Source organism: Humulus lupulus, chromosome 6 (assembly GCF_963169125.1).
Source record: "Humulus lupulus chromosome 6, drHumLupu1.1, whole genome shotgun sequence".
Lineage (NCBI taxonomy): Eukaryota > Viridiplantae > Streptophyta > Magnoliopsida > Rosales > Cannabaceae > Humulus > Humulus lupulus.
Genome location: NC_084798.1, coordinates 137,771,078 through 137,786,168, shown reverse-complemented (window position 1 = coordinate 137,786,168; position 15,091 = coordinate 137,771,078). Strand labels below are relative to the sequence as shown.

Below are 15,091 nucleotides of genomic sequence, written 5' to 3'. Positions count from 1 at the left end.
CACCTGAAAGATGAGATCGAGACTCTCATCAGAGCTGGCCCCTTGGCTCAGTAGGCGCGGAACAGGGTTCCAACAAGCCGACCTGCTCCGGAAGTCCCGGTCACTCAGCCCGGGTCTCGGGTAGATCAAGACGTCCCTCCTCTAGTGATAGGAGGAGAGATATCCACAATCTCGGGAGGTCTGCATTTGCCTGGCACGAGCAGGGGTGCCCAAAAGAGGTACGTAAACGAACTCAAGGCTCATAATGGAGTAGAGTTCGTCCCCGAGTAGCATCTGCCAAAGCAGCAGCGATTGGAAAGGCAACCAATCATTTATACTATAGAAGATGCGAGCCATGTTCAGTTCCCTCATTATGACCCTCTGGTCGTAGCAGTGCAGTTCGCTAATTGGAGGGTTAGGAGAGTGCTGATCGATAATGGGAGCTCGGTAAACCTTCTATTCCGGTCCATGCTGGAGAAGATATGTTTGACTGTCGCCGAGCTAAAGGCGACCTCCATGATGCTGTATGGTTTCTCAGGAGAAGGATCAGCGTCTATAGGGACGATCGAGCTGGTGATCACCTTAGGAGAGGGACCTCGAACAGTCTGAAAACTCCTTGAGTTCGTGGTCATCTACTGCCCCGCTGCATACAATGCCATTTTGGGCCGACCTACACTTATAGCTTTTTAGGCCATCAACTCTGTTCGCCACCTCGCGCTGAAATTCCCTTCTTCCATAGGGATATGCACGATCCGTGGTGATCAGCTTGCTGCCAGGGAATGCTATAGCATTTCCATGAAGGGAAAATCGAAACCCGGGCAGCTGACGATGGCCATCTAAGGTGGAGAAGAGGAATCTCAGGAACCTTTGCCTAATCCTGAGATTGAAAAACCTCAAAGCGCCGAGGGGGAAAGTATCGTCCTAAGTGAGGATATTGACCCCCGAATAGGCGAGGACAAGTCCGAGCTCCAAGCTATTGAAGAGCTCGAGGAAGTAAATATCGATCCACAAAATCCTTCACGGATGGTTAAGCTCAGGAAAAACCTCTGTGGTAAGAGGAAGGCGGAGTTGATCAAATTTCTGCAGGATAACCTGGATGTGTTTGCATGGTCACACGAGGACATGGTGGGAATCAGTCCAAATGTCATCATGCACACCCTTCATTTGGATAAGAGCGTTCCTGCAAAGTCCCAGAAACAGAGGCGCCTGGGAACAACTCAGGCTGAGGCCTTAGAACAAGAAGTAGCCCGGCTCAAGAAATGTGGCTTTATCCGTGAACCCAAGTTTCCGGTTTGGGATGCCAACCCTGTGCTGGTCCCGAAGCCCAATGGGAAATGGTGGACCTGCATCGACTTCTCCGACCTGAATAAAGCGTGCCCCAAAGATTGTTTTCCCTTACCAAGGATCGAACAATTGGTGGACGCCATGGCGGGGCACAAGTTCATGTCCTTTATGGATGCGTACTCAGGCTATAATCAGATCGCCATGAACCCGGCGGACCAGGAGCACACCAGCTTCATGACCCCAACTAATTTCTATTGTTACAAGGTCATGCCATTCGGGCTGAAGAACGCCGGTGCTACATACCAGAGATTAGTGAATAGAATGTTCGCCAACCAGATCGGGAAGAACATGGAAGTGTACGTTGATGACATGCTGGTCAAGTCAAAGACTGCCGATAACCATGTTTCTGACCTGGAAGAATGCTTCAAGATACTAAGAGAATACGGCATGAGGCTTAACCCTCAGAAGTGCACTTTCGGGGTCGCGTTTGGAAAATTTATGGGTTTCATTGTCAACACTAGAGGAATCAAGGCGAACCCCGATAAGATCAGGTCATTGCCCAAGCTCCCCCAGTCGAGCTGAAGATGATCTTGTCCCCATGGCCATTTGCGGTCTAGGGAATCGACTTGGTTGGCGCCCTCCCTACTGGAAAGGGCGGGGTCCGCTATGCTATGGTAGCCATCGACTACTTCACGAAGTGGGCTGAGGCAGAACCTTTGGCAACAATAACTTCCAAGAAAGTCCTCAACTTCGTGGTCAAGAGCATTATTTGCCGATTCGGGCTGCCCAAGAAAATCATATCCGATAATGGGACTCATTTCGACAGCGACCTCTTCACCGAATTTTGCAAAATGTATGGAATTGTGAAAAGCTTCTCATCCATGGCCTATCCCCAGGCAAATGGCCAGGTCGAAGCTGTAAATAAGACACTAAAGGTGAGCCTTAAGAAGAGACTAGACGAGGCCAAGGGGGTCTGGCCAGAACTGCTCCCCCAGGTTCTGTGGGCATATCGGACCTCGCATCAGACTCCTACGGGTCATACTCCTTTCTCCCTGACTTTTGGGAGTGAGGCAGTCCTCCCTGTCGAGATTAAGGTATCTTCACATAGAGTCCAGGCATATGACCAGGACCGCAACCGCGAACTACTTTGCGCCTCCCACAACCTGGTTGATGAATGACGAGAAGATTTGCAGCTTCAGCTCGCACATTACCATAAAAAAATCACTCGTTATTTCAACTCAAAGGTAAAAAAATGCGCATTTAGCATTGGCGACCTGGTCCTCAGGAGAGTCTTCTTAGTCGGTAAGGATCCCAAGGATGGAGTATTGGGACCGAACTGGGAAGGGTCGTATCAAATCACCGAGGTCATTAAGAAAGGAACTTACAAATTAGCTCGGCTCAATGGAGAAGATGTCCCACGAACCTGGAACGCTATTCATTTGAAGAAATATTATCAGTAGCACCCTTATAATGCTTAAAGGCCACCTTTTTTTTAAGCAATGAGAATTAAATCTTTGTTTATTATTGTGTATATTTGTGGGTGTAATCTCAAGTAACCACGAAAGACCCTTTCCTAGTTACTTGGGGGGCATATGGTGCCTGGATATAACCAGGTCGCCTTAAAGGCTTAGAAGTTTATTCAAATTGATTGATCGTTGTTTTCCTTAAAAAACACTAGATATTGATAAAGGATTAACGCGAACTAAGTCCTATCCTGGATATAACCAGGTCGGCCCAAAACTTAGAAGTTGATTCAAATTGATTAATCGGTGTTTTTCTTAAAAAGCACAAGATATTAGTCAAGAATTAACACGAACTAAGTTTTCAAACTAACGTCCTGGACATAACCAGGTCATAAAACTTAGAAGTTAATTCCAATTGATTGATCGTTGTTTTTCTTAAAAAGCACGAGATATTGATAAAAATTAACGCAAACTAACGTCCTGGACATAACTAGGTCATAAAACTTAGAAGTTAATTCAAATTGATTGATCGTTGTTTTTCTTAAAAAGCATGAGATATCAATAAGAGGTTAACGCGAACTAAGTTTTTAATGCAATGTTCGGAGTGCAACCATGACTTATCTTAGAAGTTGGGTCAAGATTGGTTAACATGTTTTTTCTAAGAAAAATATAAAAGCATCAATCATAGCACCAACAAAAAGATATAAACCAATTAAAAGAAAAAATGGATAAAGCCAATTGTCTCGAGGTGAAAAAACCTCATACAAAAGTTACAAAAAAAATAAAATAATAATGTGTTCAAAAAAGAAAAAGAAAGGCCCTAGGGTCCATCGGGCTGCTCTGTATAGGTCGCCGTCTCGCCCTCCTACTCGGCCGCTGTGGAGGTCTCCCCGGTCTCAGAGGGCGCCTCTTGCTGAAGACGAGCTTTAAACCCCTCCAGGAAGGGCTCCCAGACATCCGGTCCTAGAAAGGAGAAGTCGCCATCTGGATTGAAAATCCAGCAGTGGTATAGCATGTCCTCCATGGCGGAGCTGGAAGCTGCCTTCTCCGTTGCCAAGGTGGCCTTGGCCCCAGCAGCCTCGGTTTTGGCAGAGTCTAGCATGGCCCGGGCAGCCTTGGCCTCCTCGAGTTCGGCTGTTACAGTGGCTAGGGCGGCCTTGTTAGCCTCAGCCTCTTGCAGCTTGGGATGGAACGCGTCCAGCTCGACCCGTGCGGCCGCCAAGGCATCCTTAGCCTCCTGTTCCTACTTTTGGGCCGTCCTCAAGGAGGCCAAGGTAGTCTGCTGGGCGGCCAGAACAGCCTGATGCTTGCCCCTCATGTCCTCGAGTCGAGCCTTGGACCTGGAAATGCTCCGGTGAAGAGCCAAGGCACCCTACGAACCAAAGAGGCAACTGCCTTAGAAAAAAAAAAAAAATAGAAAGAACGTGCGATGCATGATAACCAAAAGAGTACAAAATGTAAAGTCGGCTTACCGTTAGAGCCATTCCCAGTGAAGACTCCGTCACGCTCTCCGGGCTCCTTGTTTCGATCGCCCGCAGGTCCTTTTCGGTGGTGTCGTAGTTGTGGTCGACGTCGTAGGTCGCCGTCTCGTACACCGTCCCCCGAAAGACGTTAGAAATTTTCTCTAGGGCCTGGGGGTCCACCAGAATGCGCACCTCGAGGGCTGCGATTGTCAAAATCCCGGGGTCCGCCCCCATATCCCGAACAAAGGCGGGAGCTCGTGGAGGGGGCGGGGGCATCTTCTCCACTGCGGCCGGAGGTGGTGGTACCTTGGCCTGGACAGCTGGGGTCTGGTCTTTCCCCTTTGTAGGGGACTTGGTTGGGGTCCCAGCGGCTTTCTTCGCCACCCGGAGCTTCTTCATTTTGGGCCCAGAGGCTCCAGTGGAAGAGTTCCCTCCGGTGAACATAGCTCGCAGGTCTTTGTTCCTGGGCTGAGACATCTCCTCTGAAAAAAAACAACAACATTAGTATACAAATAAGCATTTATGCAAGAACACAAATAAGAGGGAAAAAGCGGAACTCAAGCATATATATTGAAAGGGATCCTACCCCCCGAGCTAGAAGAGGAATCTATGGTCATGACCATCGCCCCGAAGCTCCTGCGGGGGTATCTAAGACAATGACCTCGCGAGCTGGAACAGGTTTTGGGTCCGAATCTGGCTCGGGGCTAGACTCTTCTACATACTTCTTAAGACCCGGAGCTACAGCACCCTCCCGAAGAGAGGGCCACGACCGGAGATTAGTCCCATACTCCTCAAAGAGGGCCGACCTAAAGGCTAAGGTGTTGTCTACGACTACAGTACCCCTAGGGCAGCTACTCTCGTAATCCAGCACGAGCCGGTCGACACACTAGAGTAGGGTTACGTCGAGGTTGGGGTTGTTTTGATGGTGTTGGACGGGCTGGTTGGGATTAAACCTAGCTAGCCGAGGATCGGCGGTGGCCCTATCTAATCCCCTGAAAATGTAAGGATTACCTTGCCCAGAGGGACCTGCGGCTGCTCCGGACCAGATCCTCTCCTCGTTCGTTCATTGGGCGAACTCCAGCGCCCGCTTCCTCCTTATGAGGGGCACCTTATCCTCCTCGTCCTCATCCTCTCCTTCCCCCGAGGCCTCCTCCTCGGGGATGGGCCTCATCTCGCAAGCTGGGGGAGGCCCCCAAGGTCTCCTCAAGGCCAAAGTCTCGCCTAGAGAGATCAGTTTGCATGCCAACATCGTCTCGTCTATCACGAGCTGGCGGTAGTCCTTCTCACTGGGGGGCAGACCTGCCAGTGTCTCGTACTGGCTCCCGAGGATCACAGACTTTTCTGTCCTCGCGAAAATGGCTGCAGAATTGTTCTAAGTCAGAAATCGATAAAGGGGAGCTAACCAATACATAACTTATGAGCTAAGAGTAAAAGGCACTTACGAGGATGGTTGAAGTAATGAAGTTCGCAGTTGCGAAACCCCTTGGACATAAAGAACTAGTCTTTGAAGTCGTTGGGGTGGCTGGGCAGTTCGATAACCGCAGCCGTGTTTGGAAAGCGGGTCAAGTAGTAGAACCCGTCGCCTCGCCCCCGTTGCTCCGAGCTGGCCTTGAGGTAGAAAAAATACAAGATATCCGCCGGAGTGGGGACCTCCCATTCCTGTTTCAGGAACAGATTTCTCAACCCTGCCAAGAAACGGTAGGAGTTGGGGGGGAGCTGGAAAGGAGCCAACTTCACGTAATTGAGGAAGTCGGCGAAGTATTGGTCCAGCGGGAGGAAGGCCCCAGCCTTGAAGCGCTCGTCACTCCAAGCCGCATACTCCTCATCGAGCGACGCGCAGCTCCGCTCACCTTCTGTGGGAGGTCGGCCGATCAGGGCGCCCCCCCCCCCCCAGCTCAATGTTGTGGGAAAGGAATATTTTATTCACTTTTCCCTGGTTAGTGATCTTCGAGACGATCCTCTCGGCCTTGAAGAAAGCATCGGGCGCCACCTCGAGCTCCTGCTCCACGGCCGGCCCGAAGACGGGGATTGGGGAGTCTGTCATCACCTCCTTTCTTTTGGATTGTTGGGAGGACGAGCTGCCTGCGATCCTCTTAGGAGCGTTCTTCTTGGGTCCCATCTGGTCACCTAGCAAACAAAAGAAGAAATTTTAGAAAGGGCGACCTAAACATAAGGGAGAATCTAAAGAAAAGTGTTTCCTTTGCACGGGCTGAGGTAATCTCAACCCGTGGAGAGTGAGACGATGCGGTTCTATGAACACGCTCCTGTGCTCCCAACAGATCCCCGATTACTCAGAATTCGTGTGTTAGGAGGGTCAGGGTAAAAGTTTGCCTTGGAAGGAAAGTTTCAGTAGGCAAGAGGTGCAAAACCGCCTGTGAAGCGTGTCCCCTAAGCTACCCGGTTTTGCACCCAAAAGTGCTGGATATTTTAAACAGACCTACCAAAAATCCTACCCAGATGATTTCCCCAGGAAACGCACCCTATGAACCACGCTCCTAAATGATTTTCTTCGACAATCGATGCCCTAAATTAAAAACCCACACCCTCCATACTCACAAAGACCAACAGAATATTGTATGCAGCTACAGTAACTATTTACCTAGGCTACAGTGAAAAGAAAATTTAAAGCATGCACAGTCAGAAAACTTACGAAATGTTTTGCTGTGGGGGAGATGAAGGGGTCGTCTGGGTTGGGGTCTTTCCGGAATGACTGGTTCCAAGACCTCAAAGGGGTCCTTTCACTTGATCTTTTGGAGTGCTGGGAATGGTAACCGGGAGAAAAAGAGGATTTTTTGAGGGAGAGTAGAGAGAAGATGGGAAATTTAGAAAATTTTCAAATAAACGAGTGGCCCATGCGTAAGATGACCACCCCTTTTATATACGTGAAAGGCCATGTGAGGAGGGCCGTTGGATTGCCCTGATGTGGGATCCGACGCACTCCACTCGAAAGGCGAAACAACGGCTGGGCATATGCTAGGCCATTTAATGCGGTTCTCGGAAGACGTACCGTCACCAACCACGATGCTCCACGTATTCGGCGCCTGCATAATAGGTGGAATATGGAGAGTCCATGGAGAAGCCTAAAAGCCCCCACTGTGGCCCCAGATGGTGTCTTGTGCCACGAGCAGAGGCTTGAGGGGCACATGTACGCCTTGATTTTCCACGGGCTATTAGCGAGCTGAGATATGGCCTAATTATATCTCAGCCACGTGGATACCACATGACCGGAGCTGCTGTCGTCAGGTCCTACTTCTTTAGCTCGAGGTAACCAAACGTTTACCTCGAGATTATTTAAGGGTAGAGTCAGGAAAATAAAGACCGCAGGTCAAGAAGGCGTCCAGCTTGAGGCACGAGCTCGAGTTGGAAGCTCTGACCCTTTATAAAGTCAACCACGCAATGTAAACGTGCATATATCAGACATCACGTGTCTGATATATCCCTAAATTATCGGACGTGCCGCATGAACGTGCGTGTTCAGGCACACATGACTGGGTTGGGCCGTGCAGCCCATTATCCCCCTTACCTATTGATTAGACCACACTTCATTTGTCAGGATTTAGGAATTAATCATGAATGTCACAGAAGTGACATGATGGGTCAGAAGGTCCCAGGTGCCCTGTCCTATAAATATGGAGACCCTAGGAGTTGCAAAGGGTTGGATTCTTTTGTGTAACGAAATACCCTGTAAAAGAATACCAGAAGCATAGCAATAATATTGGCAGGTGGAGTAGAAGGATTTTAACCTTTGAACCACCTAAAAAATCATAATTGTGCCATCAGTCCATTTAAAGATCATTAATCTGTTTCGGTTCATGATTAAGCACTAATCTCATTCTCTTATTTTCTTAATTACCTGTTGGCGAAGAACCGCGTCAACAGTTATAAACATGCATCTAGGTGTTATTAATAGGCTAAGGTGAAAAATCGCGATCAAAAGGAAAGGATATATTTTATTTAAAACATAAAACTATAAATGGGCCCATAAAAGTGTTTACAAGTTATTTACAATCCAAAACGATCATTACAGTGTAAAAATTACAACCCGCCGACCTAAGCAGCAAAATATAGGGTTAACCCCTAGTTCCTCTGAGAAACACCTTGGTCGTGGTGGTCAAGCGGCCGCTTATGTACACATCGCCACCTAAGCTCTCCACTCAAGGCTGGGTGAGCTTTTCTTTCCCTTTACTTGCACCACATAGCACCCGTGAGCCAAGGCTTAACAAGAAAACTCATTACTGCATGTATACAATATCAATTGATGATTATGATAATCATACTTGGCTTATAGCCCTAAACAGATAAGTGAATATCACTTCAAGATTCTAGTAACCATGATGGGGCTTGTAGCCCTAATCAGATGAGTAGCTGATGAGTAAGTCATGAACTTAAACTAGATAAGTGACTATGGAGTCACGAACTTGATTAAGATAAGTGACTAATGAGTAAGTTACGAACTTGGGCTCCGCACCCTTAGCCATGTGACGATTCAGTCACCTGGGCCTTCTTGCCCTGACTCCAAGTAACTAGCCTTTAGACTAGACAAGCGCTTTTGTTTTCATCGAACTTATGGTCAGTCAAGCATTTCATGCTTATGTGGATTAGATATAATCTTTTCGTCTTGCCTTAAATACGCTAATATCGTTCTTGACTCATAGGTGAATTCCATACGACTAGTCCTCAGTACTATTGCCGAAATTGACTAATAAGTCACAACTTCACGGTCAATACTGACACCATTGCCGATTCCTGACTCATAGGTCAGTGCCATACACTTATAAATAAAGCTGCTATGCATTTACTATGCAATCAATGTCGATATATATAGCACTTAACATGCTTCATCAATAACCATACATGTCACATACTGGGTGCAGTTTTCTTACCTCTGGTTCGAGTGTGAAATAATAAAAGAACGACCCTTGAGAACGGTCAGTCCTTAAGTCCCTTAGCGGTCACTTAGTCATAACCAAATATGGGATTCCATCAATAAAATGAATAATAAATAGTTCCCGGACCAAGACAGAGCCTCCGAGATGTGGAATCCTACTAAACCGGGTTGTAGGAATGATCCCGAGGCCTAAGGTTTGAGTTCCCATGAGAAAAACACAATTTTGCCCAATTAGGCACTTAAGAGTCGCGACCCTACTCCACTATGCCGCAGCCTGCCTCCCTAACAGAGGCGCCAGCCTCTTCTATGTCTGCACCTTGCGCCGCGGCATACCCACCTAGCACCGCGGCCCTACCTGCCCATACGCCAAAAACCCCAGTTTTCTCCCATCAAAACCTCATCAAGCTCTTATCAAATCAACCCATAAATCACAAGCAATCACCAACACATCATGTCCACTTGTTTAACCACAAAACCCAAGCTCTTATCAAATTCCCACTTCTATAATCAAAACTCTCAAGATCAAAACTAACACAAAAATAGAGCAAGGAACCAAAAAAATTTGAATTGAAACCTTACCTTAAACTCAGGATTAAACCCTCTTCAATGGTAGAACACAATCCTAGACCCTGAAGGCTTGATTCCCTAGCTGGAATCCTCAATTGGAGCTTCAAAATTCCAAAGGAAAAAGAAGAAAAAGAAGATCGTGGGAGAGGAGAAGGAAGGCTCTGTTGTACTTAAGCTTATATCCTTCTACAACTTTCTATGGTTAAATATATCCCTTGGTCAAATGACCAAAATGGCCCTAGGTCATAATTATTTCCTTAACAGCCCCCAAGGGTAAAATTGTCCTTTCCCGTCTATCTCTTTAATTATAATTAACGTCCTCCAATTCCCATTATTCCCAATATTCTTAAATACTAATAAATCATATCCCATTACCCTTTAATTCCCGGTAATTTACTAATCATCAAATTACCCCGAGACTCACCCCGAGCCCCGAAATAACCCCGTTATAACCAAATCGCTGACTTGCATTCAAAGATCATCTCATGCCGAATAGCTTGAACAAATCCACATTATAATGTGGCCTAATCCATAAATCACCAACATGGATGAAAATATATAAATATGCCCTCAACGGGCCAAATTACCAAAATAACCTTATAATAAAAAGTGGACCCACAAGCATGCATTTATCATCATATAATAATATAATTCACATAAACATGTATATAATCATTTAATGGCATAATAAATCAATTATGGCCCTCTCGACATTCTAATCCAACCATAAACCTAATTAGGGATTTTGGGGCTTTACAACTGATATCCACTCTTCTCTGTCATTTACATCATCTATATGAACCCTTGGGATCCCACTGCTCTCATCGAGAAGTTTCTTTCCAGAAGTCCTAATTACCAGAGGCATACTTTCTACACAACAATTACAAAACTACAAAATTTAAAAGTGGGAAAGAATATTGATAACATTTAGAGCAAGTACTTACGACACAGTGAGGTGAGATTTTCTAGTCTTTAGTGTGTATGTGGAGGTCCTTGGAAACATGGACGACCGTCTCTGATACAATTTGTAAATCACTCTAGTCTAATACTTTGTAAAACTTTTACATGCTCATAAACTTATAGAAGAAAAATCACAGTGAGGCCTTTCTAAAACATGCAAGTTGGGCCCAACAGTTTAAAAGGAAAATAATAGTTTTCATGCAACATTTTAAAAATAATTAAAGTTCAAGTCTTACTGATAAGTTCTGAAAGTTAAAAATAAACATAACATTATTCTTAGAAATTGGCGTTAAATTGATCGTTTTCTCATCCATGGAATGCCCCCACACCATACACACCCCGACGTTGGAACTTCCCACATCACCACGCGTGCCACAAAGAAGTCCTATTTGCTACCTGGAAGGGAAAGTAAGGGAGATGAGCTAAAAGCCCAGTAAGGAAGTATAAATAACACACAAGTATACACACATACACATCATAAACATTGTTATCATAACCATAATCATCATAAACATAATCATTATAACCAATATCATCATAAGCATCATCATCATATACGAATTCATCATGAACATTATCATCATAAGAATCATCATCATATCTTTGTGAACATGGCCCGCTAACTTGTCCATGGCACATCTTGAGGTAAACAGGATCTCTGGTCCTTGAATAACATCGGCGTGTCCGCCCTATGAGTTACGTCTTTATATCCTTAGTTACTCGGGTTACGTCTTCACATCCTTAGTAACCCATTTGTTGTGTCGCGTTCATCACGCTAACGACCATTACATAACATACAACATTCAAATCACTCACAATCCATTAATATCAGCACAGAATAGCATTTCATTCATGGTACATCATCATATATAACATTTATATTCATACAAACCAATCTTACCGTTCATAACATAAACAAATAGAATTCTATCTAACTTCCTTACATACGGTCCAAGCAAAGAAAAACTGACAAACCTCACAATGAACCTATACCAAAACTCATATACCCCATGTGTGCGTAGGCCATGCACACATGGAGAAAACTACTCATAATTTCAAAATAGGCATAATTACACATAAAATCACTAAAAGAATAATGCAATTTATACCTATCTTACATGCATGATTTTTAAATAAATATCATATGGTTGAATATTAGACACACTTTTTAACGTAAAAGTACATTTGCATGCAACATGCATATGTGGGAACGCTGTTAAAAGGTGACGTTAAAAACGATAATACTACGTACTTATTTCTATCGTTTTAAAAATAATGATTTAGTAACATATTTTTCATACCATTATTTATCTCTCTAAAAATCACTACGTTCGTTAAACCTCTAAACATTATTTTCATTTCATAAAATAATTTATTTAGCCATTTAAAAATATAACAATTCCATTATTTATTTTTAAATTACTTGAAAATAATAAATGCTAGAAATTATGTAAAATACTTATAATTAGCATGTTTCCTTAGAACATAACAATTTAATTCAAATTAATAAAATTATAAACTTGGTGTGAGAAAAATATAATTTTTTTTAGGTGTGAGAAAAATACATTTTATTTTTATTATTTTAAGACATAATTTTAAGATAAATAAATTCACAAGTGATAATCCAATAATTATTTTTAAATTATTAAACTAAACTTTCAGCCACCATTTAATTTATTTAAAAGCACAAATGAATTAATCTCAACATTTTTCTTAATTAAAATGTAAAAAAATCATATCTATTAAAATGAACACTCATGGTTATATTCAAAAATACCATTTTTAATATTGACATTACTTAGGGTTATATGATTTCACAAACACAAAAATTTTCCTTTCATTAAAAAAAAACACTTTCCAATATTTTACCAAAAATCCCAGCAAAAATATATACTCTAAAAAATCACCATATTCAATTAAAAACCTCATATTTTCTCTAAAAATATATAAAAAATATGTAGGTATTTATTTTAGTAAGAATATCATTTTAATGTATATTAAAATTCCATTTAATTTCTTAAAACATCATAGCACTTGCAAAATTATTTAAGCATGCAAAAATATTATTTTCATCATATTCTAAACCATTTAAAAACCAAAATCAGAAAGCTTAACAAATCCAAATTCCATCTTTTACGTCATGCTTCACAAAATTTACACCATTACCATACATGTTTAAATCTATCAAATCAATTTAACAAACCCTAGCATGTTCCTAATATGCATGGGTGACACAAAATCAAACAACTCATCATGCATTACACCCTTTTAGCAAAAACCCTCATGAATTAAACATAAATATAAAACCAAAATTCTCATTTACATTGACAAGCATCGTAGCATGTTTCTATCATCATTTATGCATACAATAACCTATGGATACATCATAATCTCATAAACATATTCATCAAATTTCATGGATTTAATAACAAGAGTCCAAATTATTTATTATAGCAAAAATTATATAGGGTCCTGGAACATGGATCTAACATAAAAGCACAATATAAAGGAGGGGGGGGGGGGGGGGTCCCTAGGCATGCATAGGCCGAAACATACATATACACAAACATAAAATATCAACAATCATCATATTTTAATAGATCAAATCTGAAACCCTTGACAACCTAATCATACATCCTCCTTAAATAACAAAATAATCACAATCATAAATCATTAAGTATCATATTCAAGTATCTTAAAACAAACCAAATCAACACATGGCAAGGATTCAAATAGACATCAAAACTTTTAAAAAAAATCCTTTCAATAAAGACAACAAAATCAAGCATAAGGTTAGGGATAAACTACCTCCTTGATAGAAGCAAAACCCAAAAGACAATCACTCTTGAATACCCCAGGGTTATCGAAACCCATGAAAAGAAGAACAACAAAATCTTTGGATGGTGGGGGAGAGAAACCTTAGACTTTGAAATTAACAAAAGATCAACAAGATTAAAAACCATACCTATGACTCTCCAAGACCTTCTTCTTCTTCCTACTATTTTTTCTTCCTCTCTCTCTCTCTCTCTCTCTTGTCACATTCATTCTATCTTTCTCTCTTTCTCTCTCTCTAAGTTTCGGCAGCCACCATGGAAAATGGTTCTCTTCCCTTTCTCCTTCCCTCTTTATTCTAACCTAGCCAAAATAGCCTAAGGAAAAAATGGTAAGTTCCCCCTTTTTGATAATTTTCTTTTATTTTAATTGTATTTGATTTTATCTTAATTGGTAGGAAAATAGAGATGATAACATCTCTTCCATTTTTAACAAAATTCACCCAAATAAAATAGGAAGGTAATCCCCCTTTCGCACTATGCTCAAAAGTCTAAGCCATCCCTTTCCCTTTCTTTCTATTTTTTTTAAATAATTAAAAAAATCTAATAAAAAGGAAACTATAGAGTGTGTAGAAAATTCTACACAAGTGCACAATGCAACCATGCACATGCACACACTCAATCACTAGGGTGCATCACTACCAACCATGCACCTTAGTGCATTCAACAAAAAGTCAAATATTCACATTTTAAAAATAAATAAACAAATAACAAATTAAATTCAAAAAATTCTACCAAACAATTCTAACAATTAATTTTAATTAATAAATAAAATAATTCACAACACTTAAAAATTAAATAAAAACAAGCACAAAATTTAATAACTAAAAAAAATGGTGGGCTACAGACATGATGCCCTTCCTATGCCTCTCGGTGTTCAACCAATAATAGAGACCATGAGACTTATTTTTATAATTCCCTCTCCCACTCACTATTTAAAATTTTGTGTTTTTCTCAAAATCAATATTTTTTAATTAGGTTGTAAAACTAATTAAATTAGTTTTACCAAATGATATTCTAATTAAATACTAATCTAATTATACAAGATAAATAATCGTGTCATAGATTTTATTTTTCCCTTTCAAATAGAGTACCATTTTATTTAATAAAATAATTTTATTAAATAAGAAAATAAACAACTTTAAATTATTTTACCATCTTAACTAATTAAGACTAATTTAGTTATATGAGTTATCAAATAAAAGCATATAGTCAATCCTAAGCATGTTTCTAAATATATGCATGCTTAATATATACTATGTGGGTAATATGTATGAAATGTTATTATGCATGATAAAGTATTAAACAATTTAATCATGTTCAAGAAAATAAATAAATAAATAAAAGTGAGTTGGGTGTTTTGGGTATTTCTAGAAAATTATAACACTTGCAAAATATACACAAAAATAATTAAACTAACTAAGGCCTAATAAAAAGTAAATCATTTGATTTTGGACCTTCTCTGGGTCATTACCATTTTAATTAACCATTATGATTATAAACTTTTAATTATTTTAAACAAATTTAAAATAATTAAACTTTGCGTTTTAATACCCAACAAGTTATGGAGGCCCTATTGGAATTTGGACTCATCACAATTAACTCAAAATTTATAATTAAAACACTTTTAATTTTATTGGGCTTAATCATTCCCAA

At 41.4% G+C, this 15,091-nt stretch overlaps 1 long non-coding RNA gene across 2 annotated transcripts; it reads right to left on the bottom strand.

Annotated features, from left to right (window-relative positions):
- Nucleotides 1–3,218: 3,218 nt before the first annotated feature.
- Nucleotides 3,219–13,861, bottom strand: LOC133782555 (uncharacterized). Of its 2 annotated transcripts, XR_009870578.1 has the most exons (4): nucleotides 13,570–13,861; nucleotides 10,589–11,000; nucleotides 4,199–4,671; nucleotides 3,219–4,098 (listed from the first exon to the last, which is right to left on the bottom strand). It is a non-coding gene; the product is annotated as an uncharacterized LOC133782555 (long non-coding RNA). The 2 variants fall into 2 exon arrangements; XR_009870579.1 differs by lacking the exons at nucleotides 3,219–4,098; nucleotides 4,199–4,671 and adding an exon at nucleotides 8,148–8,424 and having other exon boundaries at nucleotides 13,570–13,841.
- Between the last annotated feature and the right edge of the window lie 1,230 nt (nucleotides 13,862–15,091).